This window comes from Marmota flaviventris, chromosome 5 (assembly GCF_047511675.1).
Source record: "Marmota flaviventris isolate mMarFla1 chromosome 5, mMarFla1.hap1, whole genome shotgun sequence".
Lineage (NCBI taxonomy): Eukaryota > Metazoa > Chordata > Mammalia > Rodentia > Sciuridae > Marmota > Marmota flaviventris.
In genome coordinates, this window is record NC_092502.1 from 33934375 (window position 1) to 33954736 (window position 20362).

Consider the following 20362-nt stretch of genomic DNA (forward strand, 5'->3'; position numbering starts at 1 on the left):
GGAGATCATCTTTTTAAGGCATTTTGTTTACATGCATTGGAGATTGCCAAATTGAGAAAAAGCTGTGACAGTCTTGGAGTTTAGATACCGTATGATTTTGTTTCTGAGATGCTGAGAAATTTCCCTTTGAGTGAATATTCTAAAGAGGAGGAGCAACCATGAAGAATTTGATCACATGACAAATTATTTTTTAAATTTATTTAAATTAGTTACACATGACAGTACAATGATCTTGACATATCATACATTTGAATCAGATGGGATATAATTTCTCATTTTTCTGAGTGTACAGGTTGCAGAATTACATTGGTCGTGCAGTCACGTATATACCCACAGAAATAATAATGTCTGTTTTATTCTGCTGTCCTTCCATTCCCCACTTCCCCTCCCCTCCCTTCCCATCACTTCTCTCTACCCAATCTAATGTGACCCACTTCTTTTTTTTTTTCCCTCACATCATCATACCTGTATTCTGTATAACGAAGGGGTCTCCTTCCCTCTTCCATGCAGTTCCCATTTTCCCTCCCTTTCCTTCCCACCTCTCTTCCCTATCTAGAGGTAATTTTCTTCTCATGCTCTTCCTCCCTACCCCATTTTGAGTCATCTCCCTTATATCAGAGAAGACATTTGGCATTTGTTTTTTAGGGATTGGCTAACTTTACTTAGCATAATCTGCTCTTATGCCGTCCATTTCCCTGCAAATGCCATCATCTTGTCATTTTTTAGTGCTGAGTAATATTCCATTGTGTATAAATGCCACATTTTTTTTTATCCGTTCATCCATTGAAGGGCATCTAGGTTGCCTCTACAGTCTAGCTATTGTGAATTGTGCTGCTATAAACATTGATGTGGCTGTGTCCCTGTAGTATGTGGTTTTTTGGTCTTTTGAGTGTAGTCCGAGAAGAGGAATAGCTGGGTCAAATGGTGGTTCCATTCCTAGTTTTCCAAGGAATCTCCATACTGCTTTCCAAATTGGCCGCACCAATTTGCAGTCCCACCAGCAATGTATGAGTGTACCTTTTCCCCCTGCATCCTCACCAGCACTTGTTGTTGTTTGACTTCGTAATGGCTGCCATTCTTACTGGAGTGAGATGGTATCTTAGAGTAGTTTTAATTTGAATTTCTCTGATTGCTAGCGATGGTGAGCATTTTTTCATGTATTTGTTGATTGATTGTATATCCTCTTCTGAGAAGTGTCTGTTCAGGTCCTTGGCCCATTTGTTGACTGGGTTATTTGTTTTTTTGTTGTTTAACTTTTTGAGTTCTTTGTATATTCTAGAGATTAGAGCTCTATCTGATGTGTGAGGGGTAAAAATTTGTTCCCAGGATGTAGGCTCCCTATTCACTTCACATATTATTTCTCTTGCTGAGAAAAAAACTTTTTAGTTTGAATTTGTCCCATTTATTGATTCTTGGTTTTAATTCTTGTGCTATAGGAGTCTTATTAAGGAACTTGGGGCCTAACCCCACGTGATGGAGATTAGGGCCTACTTTTTCTTCTATTAGATGAGAGTCTTTGGTATGATTCCTAGATAGTTGATCCATTTTGAGTTAACTTTTATGCATTGTGAGAGATAGGGATTCAATTTCATTTTGTTGCATATGGATTTCCAGTTCTCCCAGCACCATTTGTTGAAGATGCTATCCTTTCTCCATTGCATGCTTTTATCACCTTTGTCTAATATAAGATAGTTGTAATTTTGTGGGTTGGTCTCTATGTCCTCTATTCTGTACCATTGGTCTACCAGCCTGTTTTGGTGCTAGTGCCATGCTGTTTTTGTTACTATTGCTCTGTAGTATAGTTTAAGAGCTGGTATAGCGATACCAATTGTTTCACTCTTCCTGCTTAGAATTGCTTTAGCTCTTCTGGGTCTCTTATTTTTCCAGATGAATTTCATAATTGCTTTTTCTATTTCTGTGAGGAATACCGTTGGCATTTTGATTGGAATCGTGTTGAATCTGTAGAGTGCTTTTGGTAATGTGGCCATTTTAATAATATTAATTCTGCCTATCCATGAGCAAGGTATATTTTTCCATCTTCTAAGGTCTTCTTCTATTTCTCTCTTTAGGGTTCTATAGTTTTCATTGTAAAGGTCTTTCACCTCTTTGGTTAAGTTGATCCCCAAGTATTTTATTTATTTATTTATTTTTTTAGGATATTGTGAATGGGGTCGTTTTCCTCATTTCCATTTCAGAGGATTTGTCACTGATATACAGGAATGCCTTTGATTTATGGGTGTTCATTTTATATCCTGCCACTTTTCTGAATCCATTTACTAGTTCTAGAAGTTTCTTGGTAGAACTTTTTGGGTCTGCTAAGTATAGGACCATATCATCAGCAAATAGTGCTAGTTTAAGTTCTTCTTTTCCTATATTTATGCCTTTAATTTCTTTCATCTAATTGCTCTGGCTAGTGTTTCAAGAACTATGTTGAATGAAGTGGTAAGAGAGGGCCACATGATAAAATTCTTGTCTTTGAAAGAGAAGGAGGAATGAGTGTGAGCTCTAACATTGTGGTTATCATTTGGCTTTATCTTGGACCAGTCTGGGTAAACTAAGGTATGGCTAAATAAAAACACAATGAAGCACTTTACTAATGTTCTAGAAGCAGAAGCAGCATGTTTGATGTTCCTTTTAAATGTAACTCCAAAGGTGAGATACGTTCCTCACTTCCTTGCCATAAATTGGAACTTTGGCTGCTGGAGGGCTTCAGGGCTGTGGCACATGGCAAAGATAGGATTTTTGGATAGAATACTTAATACATAGTGGAAATTGCACTGCCTGGCACGTATTTGTGAACACATATATAGCACTTCCAGTAATACTTTAGCTGATGGGGTCGACCTGTGAAATGAGAGATTTACACAGATAAAGGAACTGAACTCTAGAGAGGTAAGATGTCTTACTTAATGCTACATGACTCATCAGTGATTAAGCACCCTGAGTTCAGCCCTGTCCTTCTCTTTATCAAAACAATGAGTTTTAGTCTACCTTTTAAACTTTGAATATTAAGCATCTACATAGATGTCAGTATAGAAATGATGCCTTTTATTTAGTCTTGATTTTGCTAAGTGAAGTACATTGGCCATTTATATTCACAAGTTTCACATTGATGGATTCAACCAACCCCAGATGGAAATATTCAGGGATAGGACTAGGGGTTTATCTCACGATAGAGTGCTTGCTAAGTTGAATTCTTGAGCCCGTAGGTTCAATCCCCAACACCTCAAAAAGAAAGAAAATATTCTGGGGAAAAAGTTGTGTCTGTACTGAACATGTACAGACTCCTTTCTTTCCATTGTCATTATTCCTAAATGATATAATATAACAACTATTTATATAACATATTTTATGAGATATTATAGGTAATCTAGAGAGGATTTGGAGTATATGGGAGAAACCCTTCATGGGTGTGCTCCCCTTTTTTGTCCCTGGCACTGAGGCTGCTGAGACAGGAGGATCTTTTGAGCCCAGAAGTTCAAGACCAGCCTGAGCAACGTAGCCAGACCCTGTCAGTTGGGAATAAAGTATACAGGAGGATGTGCTTCGATTATGTGCCAATACTATACCATTTTATATAAAGCATTTGAACATCTGTAGATTTTTATATTTGTAAGGAGTCCTGGAACCAATTCCCCACATATGATAGAAAACAACTGTACTTTAAAGGTGCCTGTGTTAATTTAGTGAAAGGTGTTTGTTTTTTTTGTGGAGTTTTTGTTTGTTTTTTGTTACTGGGTATTGAACTCAGGGTGCTTAACCACCAAACCATATCCCCATCCCTTTTCATTTTGAGACAGGGTCTCACTAAGTTGCTTAGGGCCTCAGCCTCCCAAGTCACTGAGATTACAGGCATGCACCACTGCACCCGGCTTTAGGGGAAGTTTTTGATTCTTAAATTTTTATGTAAAATGAAAATAGGTGTGCTTAATATGTGATCTTTAATATTATGTTTTTTAACTTACACTTTGTTTTTAGAGGATACATGGTAGCCTATTTAGTTTGGCTTCTTAAAACCATTCAGCTAATACGAGAAGGCTCCATCACAGAAGAAAAATGTCCATGAGTGTCTTAGGCCTGAAGTTTGGATTATTTATCAGCTGGTTAAGTGACTGTGAGGAACATTGAATACACACCTTTTTTTTTGGAGGAAGGCTGAGTAATGAACATTGTGCAGTAAAAATTTTTTTTTTTTTTAAAGAGAGAGAGAGAGAATTTTATTTTTAATACTTTTTTTTTTTTTAAGTTTTCGGCGGACACAACATCTTTGTTTATATGTGGTGCTGAGGATCGAACCCGGGCCGCACGCATGCCAGGCGAGCACGCTGTCGCTTGAGCCACATCCCCAGCCCCAAGTAAATATTTTTTAAGCACTGTTTTTAGTGCCAGTAATAGAAGGTTAAAGACAGTTCTTTCATCAGGTCCTCAAGGAGATAGATAAGTACACAAATAGTTAATAATATATAACCTGTTTAAGTACAGTGATAATTATAAATACTAGATACTCTAGAGTTTATAGGAAGACTTTTGGGGATGAGAGGGTAGGAAGGTGCCATTCAAGTTGTTTTGGAAATAGGATCCTGATTTGAAGTTAGAATATGCAAAAATTTAGGTGATAAGTGTTCTTAAAGAGGAACTTCATGTGCAAAGGCCACAAAATGAACACATACAGCATGTACATGCAAGTTGTCTGTACTTCTAGAACATTTGGGACATTAATGAGTAGTAAGATGAGGCCAGAGGAATGGTCAGGATCAAGATCATGAAAGACTGTATTTTCTTTATTAAAGAGTTTGGATTTGGCATTTAGAAAGATCATTCTGACAGCAGTATGAAGAATAGATTATAGAGCCCCAGGCTAGAGTCCAGAAGACTATTTTCAGTTACCCTGTGAGTATTAATGAGTCCTTAGACTCATTTAGAATGCTAAACAGAGATATTCAGAAATTAGAATTGACAGATTTCTTACTAGGGCCATTGAAGGTAACACTGTTTTCATGGAATTGATAATGATTTTTGTCTTAAATATATTGCACTTTAGTTAAGGATTGATCAGTCAGGTGAAAGTGTTAGTTTCCAGTAGTTTACTAGAGAACTCTTGGCTAGCAATACAAATAGGGATATCCTAAGCATACATAATAGTGATTAAAGCTATGTATAATGGAGAATACTCCTTAGGCTAGAGAATCTCCAGTGAAATAAGGGTAGATGTAATAATTCTGAAAACATAAACTTTATAAAGATTTAAGGGAATAAGAAGAAGAAGGGGAAAAAAAAAACAAGAAGCAGGCTGGGATTGTGGCTCAGGGGCAGAGTGCTTGTCTCACACGTACGAGGCACTGGGTTCGATCCTCAGCACCACATAAAAATAAATAAGTAAAATAAAGGTATTGTGTCCATCTACAACTAAAAAGATATTTAAAAACACACACACACACACAAAACAAGAAGCCTGTGACAGACACTTAGAAGGAGCAGAAAGGCACTGTATAGCAAAAGAACTAGCTGAGACTTCTCAGCTGTTTAGGATTTATTGGATGCCTATCACTGTTATGAAAAGTTTACCTACTTTATCCTTCAAAAAGCCCTCTGAAAGAAGCTATTACACCCACGTTTTACACGTGGGGAAGTAGAATTATGGAAAGATGAACTTGCCAAAGGTACTATAGCTAGGAAGCAGTGGAGAAATTCAAGCTTTTTATAATCTTTGCTTGTCATCGTTGCTAAATAATTCTCATGAGGACAAGGACCCACAGAGAACCATATTACAGAAGGGACAGGGTCTTTTAGGATGGGGATGTGAATGAATATGAATGCAATGGCAGTAAAATGCTACATAGAATGTAAGGAGAGAGGATTGAAAAAGCATGGGGAAATGTCTTGGGTGACTTCACAGTTATTGAAGCACAGTGGGTGGTAGCATCAGGAATGTGAACTTAAGACAGCACTGTGAATTTATAAATAACAGGACACCTGCTTTTTTTGATATATTGGAATTTTAGTGGATAATTATTGGAGTCCTGAAGTTAATGTATATCATTTGGGACTTTAATACTAAGGAATTATAATTTCAAGGTATAATTTTTTTAATGTTAGGGAGGGAGTTTTTATTAATAAAATTTAATTTTTAGTTATGTAGTTAAGCATTGTGTATTAATCTATAAATTAAAAGTTCAGGTTTACGATGAGATAAGAAATGTATAAAGTCAAATAATGTCGTGTCCTGTCTATCCGCCATCCCCCAACCCCACTATCATGAACAAGGCAGTTTAGTGTCTGGCCAGCTGTCTGAAAATTTATCATAATTTGGATTCCTGTGGTTGTTTTCTCACGATTAGATTCAGGTTAAATAATTTTCTTAAGAAAGTACATAGATAGATGATATCCTGTCCTTCCCATATTTGCCCCATTGAGGGTCATATATTATTAGTTATTTTCATTATTGGGGATGTTAAATTGATAATTTGCATCTCTGTTGTAAAGGGTAAAGTCATGCTGTAATTATTAATTAATTCATTCATTCATTCATTTGTTTTTAGTGCTGGGGATTGAACCTAGGGGCACTTTACCACTGAGCTACATTTTCAGTCTTTTTTGCTTTTTAATTTGAAACAACCTAAGTTGCTGAGGGTGGCCTGGAACTTTTAAATCTCCTGCCTCACAAGTGGATGGGGTGTGCCTCTGCAACTGACAAATGCTGTAATTTCTAAATCATTCTACTTTGAGACTATGTGAATGTTTTAGCATTTAATTGTACCTAAATTAACTATTACTTTGCTGTTACAAAATAATAATTCTCTGATTCTGTATTCTACATATTTAGATATTTTCAGTGTAAGAGAACTTTCTCCACCGTCCTCTCTCCTTCCTCTTTTTTAAAAAATCACTATGAATTTAGTTTTGTTAAATTGACCCACATTTAGGTAGTGGGAGCCTATGCCAAAGTCAGCTTCTCTGTCTTTTTGACATGATCACCTAGTGTTTTAATTACTTTCTTGCTTTTTTTTTTTTTTTTTTCATAAAAATATGTTCTAAGCTTATAAGTTCTTGTTTTAGAACTAAAATCAGCCATTTATCCAAAGAAACCTGGTTCTCCTTTAGAGGAAATGTATTTAGAAACCAGTGTCTGGAGCCAGGCGTGATAGTATACATGCCTGTAATCCAAGTGGCTCTGGAGGCTGAGGCTGGAAAATAGTAAGTTCAAAGCCAGCCTCAGCAACTTAGTGAGACCCTAAGTGACTTAGTGAGGCCCTAAGCAACTCAGCATGACCCTGTCTCTAAATAAAATGTTAAAAAGGGCTGGGGATGTACCTCAGTGGTTAAGCGCCCCTGGGTTCAATCCCTAGTACCAAAAGAAAGAAAGAATCCAGTATCTGGGCTCTGGGTGTGGTCATTATAGTTCTGTACTGCTGAATTTATACCTTGATGAATGATAAAACCAATGGAATGAAATTCTGTGTTTAATATATATCTTGTTAACTTGGGAGAACTGTTTGCATCTATAAGGTAAAATAGTTTTACTAGTCTTAAGAATGTAAATTGACCCTTATTTTGTAGTTTTATAATAGTCACTGTGCTATACATTTAATAAGCATTTTTAAATTGTGTGTCCAAAAGTATTTTATCATTCTTATTGTATAGGTAATAAATTTGTTTTTGTGTTTTGTTTATAGACACATGAAAATTGTACATATGTATATTATGGGATGATATCTTCTCATTATGGAATCTAAGATTGTTTTGAATGTTTAAATGGATACATAAAAATTATAAATATGGGGTTTCATGTGATATTTTGGTACATGTATACATTATGTAATGTTCTAACAAGAGTAAATACTATCTGCTCAAATGTTTATTATTTCTCTATGGTAAAAACTTTGAAAATTCTTTCTCACAGCTTTATAAAAACTATACAGTATATTATTATTATTACCTGTATTTAACCTCCTGTACAATAGAATACCAGAATGTCTTACTACTAAGTAACTTTGTACCCATTGACCAACCTTTCTGCTTTTCTGCCTACCTTCTGTTTTCCCCAGCCTCTGGTAATCACCTTTTTCTCAATTTATGTGACCAACTTTTTACAATTCCAAATGTAAAAGAAGTCATAAGGTGCTTGCTTGTCTTTTAGTGCCTGAATTATTTCATTTAACATAGTGATCCCCAGTTCCATCTATATTGTTGTAAATGATAGGATTTCATCCTTTGAATAGCTTAATAGTATTCCCTGTGTACATATACCACAATTTGTTTATCCATTTATCATTTGGTAAACACTTTGGTTGTCTCCATTTCTTGGCTTTCGTGAAAAACAGCCAGTGTTACAATAAACATGGGAATACAAATGTTTCTTCAATAGACTGATTTCATTTTTTCTGGTGGAGGTGGGGGAAGTAGTTAATATACCCAGTAGTGGGATTGCTGGCTCTTATGGTACTTCTTTTTTAATTTTTCGAGGAACCTCTGTATTCTTCTCTTATAATGGCTATACTAATATACATTCCAACTAACAGTGTGCAAGGGTTCCCTTTCTCTACATTCTTTTCAGCAGTTGCTATCTTCTGCTTTTTTTTGAAAATGGCCATTCTTACTGGAGTGAGGTGGTAGTTTATTTTGGCTTTGATTTGCATTTCCTTTATGATTAGTAATTGTTAGGGTCTGTAAACAAGTCAAGATGGCACCTGGCATTTTGCCAGAGGGAGTGGTTTGTGAAGTAACGCCAGCGAGCCATTAAGTGTGGAAATTCCTTATTGGTTGACTGCTGTATCTAGTTTATGTTAATTAAGATAAGCTGTGTGTAATGTATATATACCCCTCCTGTCCTACAATAAACGGCTCCCACTCCAGCTGTATCAATGTACACAAGTTGTTTGTCACCCCCCGGTTATTTTGCTGCAGCCACACTGTGGCAAGTAATATTGAGCATGTCTTCACATTTCAGTTGGCCATTCATTTGTCATCTTTTATGAAATGTCTGTTGCCCAATTTTTTTTTTTCCATTTGAGTTGTTCAAATTCCTTATATATTCTGGATATAAATCTCTTGTTTGATGTATACTTTGCAAGTATTTTCTCCTGTTTTTAGGTTGTCTCTTCACCCTGTTTTCTTTGCTGTGCAGAAACTTTGTAATTTGATGTACTCTCATTTGTCTTATTTTGCTTTTATTTCCTGTTCTGGAGTTATGTTCAAAAAAATCCTTGCCCATTTCAGTATCCTAAAGTATTTTACCTGGTTTTCTTGTTCTTTACATTTAAATCTTTAATCTAGTTTGAGTTGATTTTTGGTAGAATAGGGTTATCTAGTTTGATTCTTCTGTATGTGGTATCTAGTGTTCCCAGCACCAGTTATTGAAAAGACTGTCCTTTCTCCAGTGCACATCGTTAAGCACCTTTGTTCAAAATTATTTGGCTATAGATACATAGGTTTATTTCTAAGCTGTTTGTTTTGTTCCATTTGTCTGTGTGTGCCACTACCCTGCTGTTTGATTACTGTTGCCTTGCAGTTTTTTTTTTTTTGAAGTCAGGAAGGGTAATTCTTCCTGCTTTGTTCTTTTGTTCCAAGATGGCTTTGGCTATTTGAAGTTTTTGTGGTTACATATACATCTTAGAATTGTTTTCCTTCCTTCCTCCCTCTCTCCCTCCCTCCTACCCTCCTTCCCTTCCTCTCTTCCATTTTTCTTCCTCCCTTCCTCCCTTCCCTCCCCCTACACCCATGCCAGGCAAGTGCTGTACTCCTGAACTACACCCCCAACTCCTAGGGTTGTTTCTTCTAATTCTGTGAAGAATGTCATTGATATTTTGCTGGAGATTGCATTGAATCAGTAAATTACTTTGGACAGTATGGACATTTTAACAGTTTTCATTCTTCCAATCCATGAACACAGAATGTCTTTCCACACTTTTTGTGTTCTTTTCCATTTCTGTCATCAGCGTTTTACAATTTTCGTTTTAGAGATCTTTTCCACCTCTTTGGTCAATTTTATTCTTCATTTATTTATTTATTTTTGGTGGTGCTGGGGATTGAAACCAGGAACTTTATGCATACTACACAAGCACTGTACTAACTGAGCTATATCCCCAGTCCCTCTTTGGTTAAATTTATTCCTAAATATTTTGTGGGTTTTTGTTTTTGTATCATAAATGGGATCATTTTCTTGATTTCTTAAGTTTAGGTAATTTGCTATGGGCATGTAGCAATGCTACTGATTTATTTATTTATTTATTTATTTTAGAATTTTGGTGCTGAGGATTAAACCCAGGGCTTTGAATATAGTAAGTCCATGCTCTATCACCGAACATAATTTCCAGCTGTGCTAATGATTTTTGTGTATTTATGTTATGTTCTGCAATTTTGCTGGATTTGTTTGTTTGATTAGGTTTTTGAGGGCAGTTTTTTTTTGGTGGTTGTTTTTGTTTTTACGAGATTTGTCATTTGCAAACATTGACAGTTTGATGAGAGTTTGGATAGCTTTTCTTTTTCTTGTCTGATTGTCCTGGCTGGGAGCGACTTCCAGCACTGTGTTGAATAAAAGTGGTCAGAGTGGGCAAACTTGTCTTAAAAAGAAAGCTTTCTATTTTTCCCATAATGTTAGCTCTTGGCTTATTATAAATCATCTTTATTGTGTTGAGGTACATTTCTTTATACCTAATGTGTTCAATGTTTTTGTCATGGAGGGATATTGAACTTTATCGTTTGCCCTTTCTGCATTTATTGAGATGATGATATGTTTTTTGTCCTTCATTCTTTTGATATGATGTATCATATGTTGAACCATCTTTGCATCCCTGGGATGACTCCTACTTGATCATGGTGAAAAATATTTTTAGTACTAGTATTTTTATTACTACTAGTATCTGCCCAGTGTTAGGTTTTACCAATTCAGCTCTAAGTTTCAGAGCCAAGTCTTGTGCTTACTATCCTGTCCTACCCTCAGCAAATGGGTTCTGCACCACTGTGTTGCCTGAGGTCCAGGTAGTGTTGGTGAAGGAGAGTTCATTGATCATCTAGGTTGACACTAAGCTGCGTCGTGCTTGAGTCTCCGGGCTGCAAGAGCCTGCATGATCTCAGGTGCACTGAGACTTGTGCCACAGCTGGCAGTGATCCAGTCTGAAAATGAGTCTTTCCCACTGGGCACTGTTATGCTTTAGATAGGAGATGTCCCCCCAAAGGCTCATATGTGAGACAATGCAAGGATGTCAGAAAAATGATTAGATTATGAGAGTTGTAACCTAATTGGTTACTTAATCCACTGATATGGATTAACTGGGTGGTAACTATAGGCACCTGTGGCTAGAGGAAGTAGTCACTGAGGGAATGCTTTTGTTTAAATTTTGCCTTTGTTGAGTGGAACACACTCTCTCTGCTTCCTGGCTGTCAAGTCCTGAACTGCTTTCCTCCACCATGCCCTTCCACCATGATCATCTCCTTACCTGAGGCCCAGAACTTTGGAGTCTGAACCTCTGAAACTTGGAACCAAAATAAACTTCCTCCTCTAGATTGTTCTTGTAAGATCTATTGATCACAGCCATGCAAAGTTGACTAAAATAGAAGCAGATCTCTAGATAGTTCCAGGGCAGTTCTGTGATAGCTGTGCTGCCTGTGGTTGGGTCACATATGAGTCTCACACCTGCAGGCACCTCCATTTTCTTAGGGGTAGGGCATATGTGCCCCAGAGCTCGGTTCAAGGCTGGAAATGATGCAGACTGAAACTCATGTCTGTCTCATCTGAACACAAGTCTTTGCCCAATGCTGGGCAAGTCTAGGGGCTCTGTCTATGAACTCTGGCCTGCATAAGGGCTGCCTGTTTCTGCCAGGTACTTGGTCTCATTGTGACAGACCAGGCATTGAGCTCCATGACAGAGTCCTACGCTTATTTTCATTACTTACTTTCCAGCAGGTAGAGTCTAATTTATACTCTGCTGCCTAAGGTTGTAGGAGGGGTGATAGAAGTAATCAGTTGCCTGGCCCAACACAGTTCCAGTAGTTCAGTCTGTGGGTAGTGGTCTACTGTAAGGGTCGTAGTGCTTTGCCCAATGTTGGGTTTCACCATCGCAGGCCTGGTACTAGATTTCTAGTCTTATGCCTGGGATGCTTGTAGTTGGAGGAGGAGTGATGTGGAATGATGTAAGCAATTCTTCTTCCTGTCTTTTTCAATACCTTTTTTCATTTTGCTGTACTAAAAGCAGGCCCTGTGATCTTTCACATGACTTCCTTAGCTCTTGTGAAGATATTTTTTTTGTGTGAAAAGCTTTCAACTTGGTGTATTTGTGGGAAGATGATCACAGGAGAATCTTACTCAGCTGTCATCATGCTGTGCCTTTCACCATACTGTATTAACTTGTTAAGTCCTCTTATCTCAGATGGAAATGATGTAGACTGAAACCTTTGGAAATTTAAATTGAGCAACCAAAAAAACTACTTATAATATCTTCCAAAATAAATATTATTTTAGCATTTTATTATTTGGATAAAAATAATAGGTACATGATGAAAGCATTTGAAAATATGTCTTTACATTTCCTATACACACATACATATATTTAAAAAATAGATAAGGTATAGATTATGATTTCCAACTTCTTTTAGTGAGTCTGTATCAATTTCATTGAAATATTCACAGAATTTAAAACCTGGGATTTAATGGGTTAATTACTATAGCTTTGTAATATATTTTGAAGTCAGGTAGTGTAATGCCTTCTGCCTTGGTTTTACTTGTTCTTGTAATGGTGCTCTACTAGTGAGCTATATCACCAATCCTTTTTATTTTTCATTTTGAGATGGGGTCTCACTGTACTTTTGAGACTGCCTCAAACTTGACAGTCCTCATCCTCCAGAGTGGGTGGTATTATAGGTGTGCATCACTGAGCCTGGCTCAAGCGTTGATTTCTTTGTTTTGTATGGGTTTGTTTTGTCAAACTTCTTTATGAATTTTGATTATGTTTTCTAATGCAGTGAAGAATGCCATTAGTATTTTGATAGAGATTGTGTCAAAGCTGGAAATCACTTTGGATAGTAATAGGAATTTTAACAGTATTGATTTTTCTGATCTATAAACACATATTTTCATTTCTTTTTGTCCTCTTTAGTTTCTTTTGTTAGTGTCTTAGAGTTTTCATTGAAGAGATTTTTTTCCTTTGGTCACAAGGCTCCCCACCCCCCCGCCAAGTTTTTAACCACATTGTTAGAGTGCTTTCCGCATAATTTGGAGAAGATTCTTCAGTATAATTTTTCATTATAGAACCATGGCTACATTATAAAACCAGTCTCTTTTTCACCTCATTTTCTAGGTGAAAAAGATACTGGGTAAATTGTCTTGGTTAATGAAGGTTTTAGATAATTAATTTTTTAAAATTGAAAGTTTTATTGATGAACTAATCATACCATAGATAAGAATTTCACTAATGTTAGACTTTAAGACACAGCATGACAGTGTAATATGTTTAAAAGATTCACTAAGTATTCATATATACAGTGCTGCAAACATGAATTTAATATTTTATTCAACAGTGAAATTGAATGTCTATAGAATATATCTACAATGAATGCTAGTTTACCCACCTTCACTCACAAAAAAGACTGGCAGAAGGTATGGCTGATTTGTATAGTCATGCATTGTTTAACAACAGGCACATGTTCTGAGAAGTGTCTCATTAGATAATTTGTTGTGTGAACATCATATAGCATACTTACACAAACCTAGATAGTGGAGCTCAATCACTTGATGTAGCCCCCGCCCCCCTTTTTTTTTGGTGGTACTAGGGATTGAACCCAGGGCCTTATGCATACGAGGCAAGCACTCTGCCAACTGAGCTATGTCCCCAGCCCTTGATGTAGTCTTTTGATGCCATAAAGATATGTGGTAAACAAAATGTGAAGCTGCTGCCAATATAACATGGTATCTTGTTTTTCAGTGAATTTTTTAAATATGAGAAGAGTACACTTTATAATCTCAATAAAAAGTACAATACAGTGAGAACATACACAGTAACAGCCATGTATTATCATATGTTTTTTACTGTATGTAATTGTATGTGTGATGCTTTTATACAATGACAGTGCAGGTTTGTTTACTCCAGAATCATCACAGACACATGAGTAATGTATTACACTGTGACATTACTATGATGAGGAGGCGACTAGGCAGTAGAAATTTTTCATGTCCATTATGATCTTACGGGACAACTGTTGTTCTTGTGGTCTGTTGGTTGAAATGTTGTTAGGCATTGCATGACTGTATGGAGTCAGTCATTACCACTTCCTCACCTTCCTTTTTCTCCCTAGGTGGAGCTCATTATTTTATACATAATCTTGAGCTGATACTTGTTCTTCTAATATTCTTGCATAATTTCTTCAGTGTTTATTGTTGCAGTTACAGAAACAGATGTTACTGATCTGGGATGTCACTATATACCAGATGGCTATTATTCTGTTTTCCTCATGATTTCCCCTTTTCAGGCTCCATAGAGTAGCTTTCAAGTGCTCTGTAGGTAAATGATTAGTGCCCCCATTGAATCTAACATATAAATTTAGGACTGAAGAAATATCTATAAGACTTTTGGTCTGCTTCCGTCCAGGTTCTGTTGTTGGGAGTGAGGAGGCTTTCTGTAATAGATTTTACTGATCTTTTTCTGTAATAGACATACCAAAAGCCTAAAAATACAGTACCTCGAGCCTGTTTGACGGGTTATTGATAAAAAAGCCCCTCAATTCCCCTTTCTAAGCCTAGCATGACACAATCAACAGGATCCTTGCTGTCTTCTGTAAACAAAATACCTTATTCGTCAAAATACCATAATTGCCCACATTTATAAGCAAGCAAGAATTAATCAGCTTGCTTTGTTCTGGGAGGTTCTTTTTTGTCTCTCTGGTGAAGGCTTAGCATTTTGTGACCCTCAAATCTCTGGAATACTGGAAGGACTGTGATTTACTAGACATCCTAGTGCTTGTTTCTGTTCCCTACTAATAGGTTACCAGTCATATTATCCAGAGTGACCTAGAACATACCTATAAACCTGTGGTTCTTAGTGTATATCATAACTATGTATACAGCTTCCTAACTACAGACCATTGGACCCATCTCAGAAATTTGGGGAGTAGGACCTGAGAATTTTTGCCAGGTTCCCAAGTGATGCTGATGGTGCAGATTCAAGGTCTCATAAGTTGTTACTTAATATTCAACAGAATTTAATTCTGGCCAATTTTAAAGAAAATGAACTTATTAAAAAGATTTGGGCCTGATGTGGTGGCACTTGCCTGTAATCCCAGTGGCTTAGGTGGCTGAGGCAGAAGGATCACGAGTTCAAAGCCAGCCTCAGCAATTTATTGAGGCTCTGAGCAACTCAGTTAGACCTTCTCTCTAAATAAAAAATTTTAAAAAGGGCTGGGAATGTGGCTCAGTGGTCGAGAGTCCCTGAGTTCAGCCCCAGTACCAACAATAAAAGATTTGGGGTAACTACAAAATTGCTTGGAGTATTGGAGAAATAGACTTGGAGCTAGGTAACCACGGCCCATTCTTTCAACAGATTTGATAAAGATACTACTGCTGCATTGAATATTAGGTGCCATAGCTTGCACTGCTGACCACCTATTCTGTGCACTGCATTTGTAGCAGACCCTGCTGCTACAAAATAGCTGCCAGTTTGGATTCTGTGCAGTTCTTGATTATTGCAGTTATTAGCTTCTGATTCGAAGTCTGGTATTGATGTGTCTGATAGCATTTTGAGTAATTTTCACATGTCTTAGTTATATGGGAGGTTGTGGGACAGGGGGAGACTGGTGTTTTAAGCTTCCATGGTAGAGACAAAACTTTGAAGGTGGAATATTTTCCAAAAAGGAGTTCATTCATTGCTTGGTTAAACTGGTTAGATATTTTTTTAAAAAATATTTTTAGTTGTAGATGGATATAATAATTTTTTAATTTATTCATTTATTTTTATATGGTTCTAAGGATCAACTCAGTGCCTCACACATGCTAGGCTACCACTGAGCCATAACCCCAGCCCACTCATTAGATACTTTTGAACATATGTTTCAGGAGTTATCAAATAACATCTAGGAACCAAATTAGCCTACCATCAACTTTTTGTGAATAAAGTTTTATAGGAACTCAGTCATACCCATTTATTTACGTATGGTTTAGCTGTTTTCATGCTGCAAAATGCAGAGTTATGTAGGTGTGTCAGAAACCATTTAACACACACAAAATCAATAATATTTACTAGCTCACCCTTTATAGATAAATTTTATCAACTCTGAATAGGAATATTGCTAATATTTCAATCCATACCAGTGCAGATACCATAATAGATGTTCTAGGGAATAGCAAGTTCTTTTGGCCAAATTGTCCCTTTGTAATAAGGAGTTTACAGGTAAATAATAGGGCAAACTTTCAGATATTTGAAGAAGCATCTGAAGTGATAAACTTTTTGAATCTCTAGGCTGAGAACTAAAAACCATGCATATACACAAAATCGTGAATGATACTCGGTTTTTAATATGTTAATTCCCAAGGTTTGTCAGGTATTCATGTCATGGTACTCACTCTTTCTTCCTCTCTCCCCTCCCTCCCTCCCAGGAAAGCTCTACCACTGAGCTACTTTCCCAGCCTTTTTTTCTTATCTCTGGGCCACATCCCCAGCCCTGTTTTGAACTCGCAATCCTCCTGCCTCAGCCTCCCAAGCCCCTGGGATTACAGACCTACACCACTGCACCCGGCCTATTTATTTATTTATTTATTTATTGGCATGGTATTTCTAAATTACCCAGGCTGTCCTCGTACGTGAGATCCTCATGCCTTAGTCTCCAAAGTAACCAGGATTACAAGCATGCACCATTGCACCTAGTATTATAGCATTGTTAAAGATGAACCAAAGACTTGAGAACAGGGGAAATTATATGACATAAATTTAGCTGAGAATTTCAGAAAATTCTATTGCTTTTTAATTAACACTTAGCCTACCTTTACCTGGTAGGTCAAGTTATAGGAGTTCTGATTCTGTTTGCCATAAACCGTTGCATTTTAGAGTTTGCAGGACTTGTTTGATACTAAAGCAAAATTGTCTTTGTTTCAAAAGTCACAAGCATATTACCATAGGATAGGTACTTTGTGTATGTTTGCCTGGGTTATAATGACTCCTAATTCAAATGGTTGGGCTAGCTATGTTTGTGGTATGATCATCCTGTGGTATTCTTACAGGATTGATTCCAGGACCATTTTGAAACCAAACTTTGTGGATGTTCAAGTCGCTTATATAAAACTGTAGTATTTTCTTATCACCTCTGCATATCCTCCCATATAGTATAAAATATCCCTAGATTACTTAAAATAGACCAAATAAAATGTAAATGCTATGTAAATTATAGTTATGCTATATCATTTTTAAAATAATGACAAAAAAGTCTCTGCATGTATAGATGCATTTTTAAAAATACTTTCATCCCATTATTAGTTGAATTCATGAAGGTGGAACCTATATGGAGGGACAATGTATATGGCCATTGTTTTGGAATTCTTTGTTCATGTGATTAGGCAAGTAGATAGATGGTGAATGAAGACATAATACTGTAATTATTCACAGGTGTTATTATTTGTATGTAGAGAATCCAGAAGAATGTACAAATCATGAGAATTAAGTGAAAAAAAATTTTTTTTTGCCTTGTACAGAGGGTGCTTTATTCTCCACAGAATAATACATCTTATTAAGTTGGCTTGGGCTTGGGCTAATGTCCCCATACGTACAGAACTGAATAATGTGGGTCTCTGAGCAGAAGTCTGTTTTGCCTTGATGTGAAAGGGTGATGGGTAGGATGTTACAACCGGAGATGTGTTCAGGCCCGAATTGGTTCTGGCCTGGAATGTAGAGAGATGAGGCAGCTCTCAATGTGTTTATTTCCAAACAGGAGATGCCTGCCAGGCTCGAAGGGTTTTTTGTACCATATCTTCCCCTTGTCATCTGATATCTCCTGAGCCCAGGCAGGAACTCCTGGTACAAGCAGGCTTACTCTATCCATTTTTCTTTTTTTTTTCTTTTCTTTCACCAGCTCTACGTGTTCTGGGTTCATGGGAATAGAGCTGTGGCTGCTCAATTTCCGTTAGCTCCTTCCTCATCTTCGTCCTCACTATCCAGTGATGGGTCTGGCAAATGAAGCCCCGGGCCTGGATCCAAACTTGGATGTCAGCAACTGCATCTTCTCCATTCCCCACTGGTGCGAGCTCCACCTCCTCTTGTTCAGGATATTGGTTTAAGGGCTAGTAGGAGTAGCTAGCCCTGCCTGTCCTCCTGCTCTTCTTCAGGCTCCAATCCCCAGTGCCTGTAGGGCCCAGATGTGGCCCCAGTTCTTCACTCTGATTGGGGAAGATATACTCAGGGCCCATGGTGTCTGCCCTTAGAACTACTGTGGCCATCTGGCAAATGAAGCCCCAGGCCTGGATCCAATCTTGGATGCCAGTAACTACATCCTCTCCATTCCCTCCTCTTGTTCAGGGGCCTCTCAGAGCCCATGGTTGAACCCACCAAATAGTAATGAATTTATTAGCCAGATTGTTGAATTTGAGTTAAATGTGTAGAATACTACAAAACATTTGTTAGTCTGGTCCTATGAAAAACAGATGTAAAGACAGCATTATAAATGCAAGAGATATATTAGGGGAATGCCTGTATATTAAGGGGGTTGCCTGTATATTAAGGGGGATGCCTTTTATCTTGTTCTGAGATGCCTTTACTTGAAAATAGCATATGCTCAAATGGATGCATTGTCCTACTAGCATCTTGTGTAGATGATCATGTCTTACAATTTGATTTGAACTTTTGAAAAGTAAGGTTGATTTCTTAATGAATATCAGGGTTGAGAGCTAACCACTTTTCCATTTCATGATACTATAGTCAGATTAACATCTTCAAACAGATTCCTCTTTCCCTAACTGAATCATAACCATAAATTTAGGCTTATAAAAACATTTAGATTTTATAAAAACAACTGGAATTTGAGCTGCTTTTTTTTTTTTTAATGTTAATTTTTTAGTTCTCGGCGGACACAACATCATTGTTTGTATGTGGTGCTGAGGATCGAACCTGGGCCGCACGCATGCCAGGCGAGGGTGCTACCGCTTGAGCCACATCCCCAGCCCCGAATTTGAGCTTCTTATAGGCAAATATTATGTTTTCTTTGGTTTGTGTCTCTTGCAGTACAAAAGTAGTTTACTCTTTTTCTTGGGAGACATATTCTAAATGTCCCCTCCCTCCCCAAATGGATGCCTGTAAAAAAAACTATACATGTACCATGACTTTTCCTTTGCACACACACAAAAGTTCAACTTAAAAATTAGAATAAGTGATTAACAAAAATAGAAAAATAGAACAGTTATAACAATGCAATGTGTAAAAGTGAATGTGATCTTTCTCAAAATTCCTGATACTATACTCACCCCTCTTTTTTGTTGACTGTGTGTGACTGAAACTGTGGAAAGCAGAATCACAAATGAGGGGGTTACTGCTTTATTGAAGAGAGTTGCCTGCATAGTAAGTGTTCAGTGTACATTGCTTGAATTTAGGTTTGTTTAAAGCACTGATATATTGTTTTATATTTACTTTTTTCATTGAATATGTGGGCTACTTGATAAGGCCTCAGAATTCTCTTTTTAAATAAAAGTATTGAGGGACTGAGCAAGAAAACTGTTCAGGCAGTATATATTTTTATATATATTGGTTGATATATTTTATATTTTGTATAAGAACAGCACTTATGTACATTGTGTTTTTAATACATGCTACACATTCTTGTTGTTTCATTTGTTTGAGGTTTGTTTTGTTTTGTTTTTTTTTGGTACTGGGAATTGAACTGACATTATTTTAGCCAAATCCCTAGCCCCCCTTTTGTGTTTTATTTAGAGATAGGGTCTCACTGAGTTGTTTACTCCCTTGCTAAGTTGCTGAGACTGGCTTTAAATTCTTGATCCTCCCCTCAGACAGCCAAGCTGCTGGGATTGCAGGCATGTACTACCTTGCCTGGGCACTGTTGTAGTTTTGTACATAAGGAAGAAGAGAAAACTCATGAAGCCAATTAGTGTACAAGGTACTGCAGGCTTATCTTATACTTTCTCTGACCCAAACCTTGAGTTAGTTTTTCTTTAAGGGCACTTCCTTTGTTTTATTGGAGAAAAGTATATAGAAACCATGATCTGGCTGCCAGTTCTATTTATTGCTACAGGTATCTCATTACTTTTAGCTCTCAGTGAATAAAGCTAGAAAATTATGTCTCTTGCATGTGCTTGTGAGCATGCACATAAACACATAGCTACATAAACGCTTGTTGTTTTCTTTTTCTTTCTTTCTTTTTTTTGTGTGCATTACTAGGGATT

The 20362-nt window shown here is 37.1% G+C and overlaps 1 protein-coding gene and 1 pseudogene across 1 annotated transcript in view; one reads left to right on the forward strand and one right to left on the reverse strand.

Annotated features, from left to right (window-relative positions):
• LOC139705751 (rap guanine nucleotide exchange factor 6-like) overlaps nucleotides 1-20362 on the forward strand; it is a 159766-nt gene that overhangs the window by 11475 nt on the left and 127929 nt on the right.
• LOC139705669 (male-enhanced antigen 1 pseudogene) lies at nucleotides 17891-18409 on the reverse strand (annotated as a pseudogene).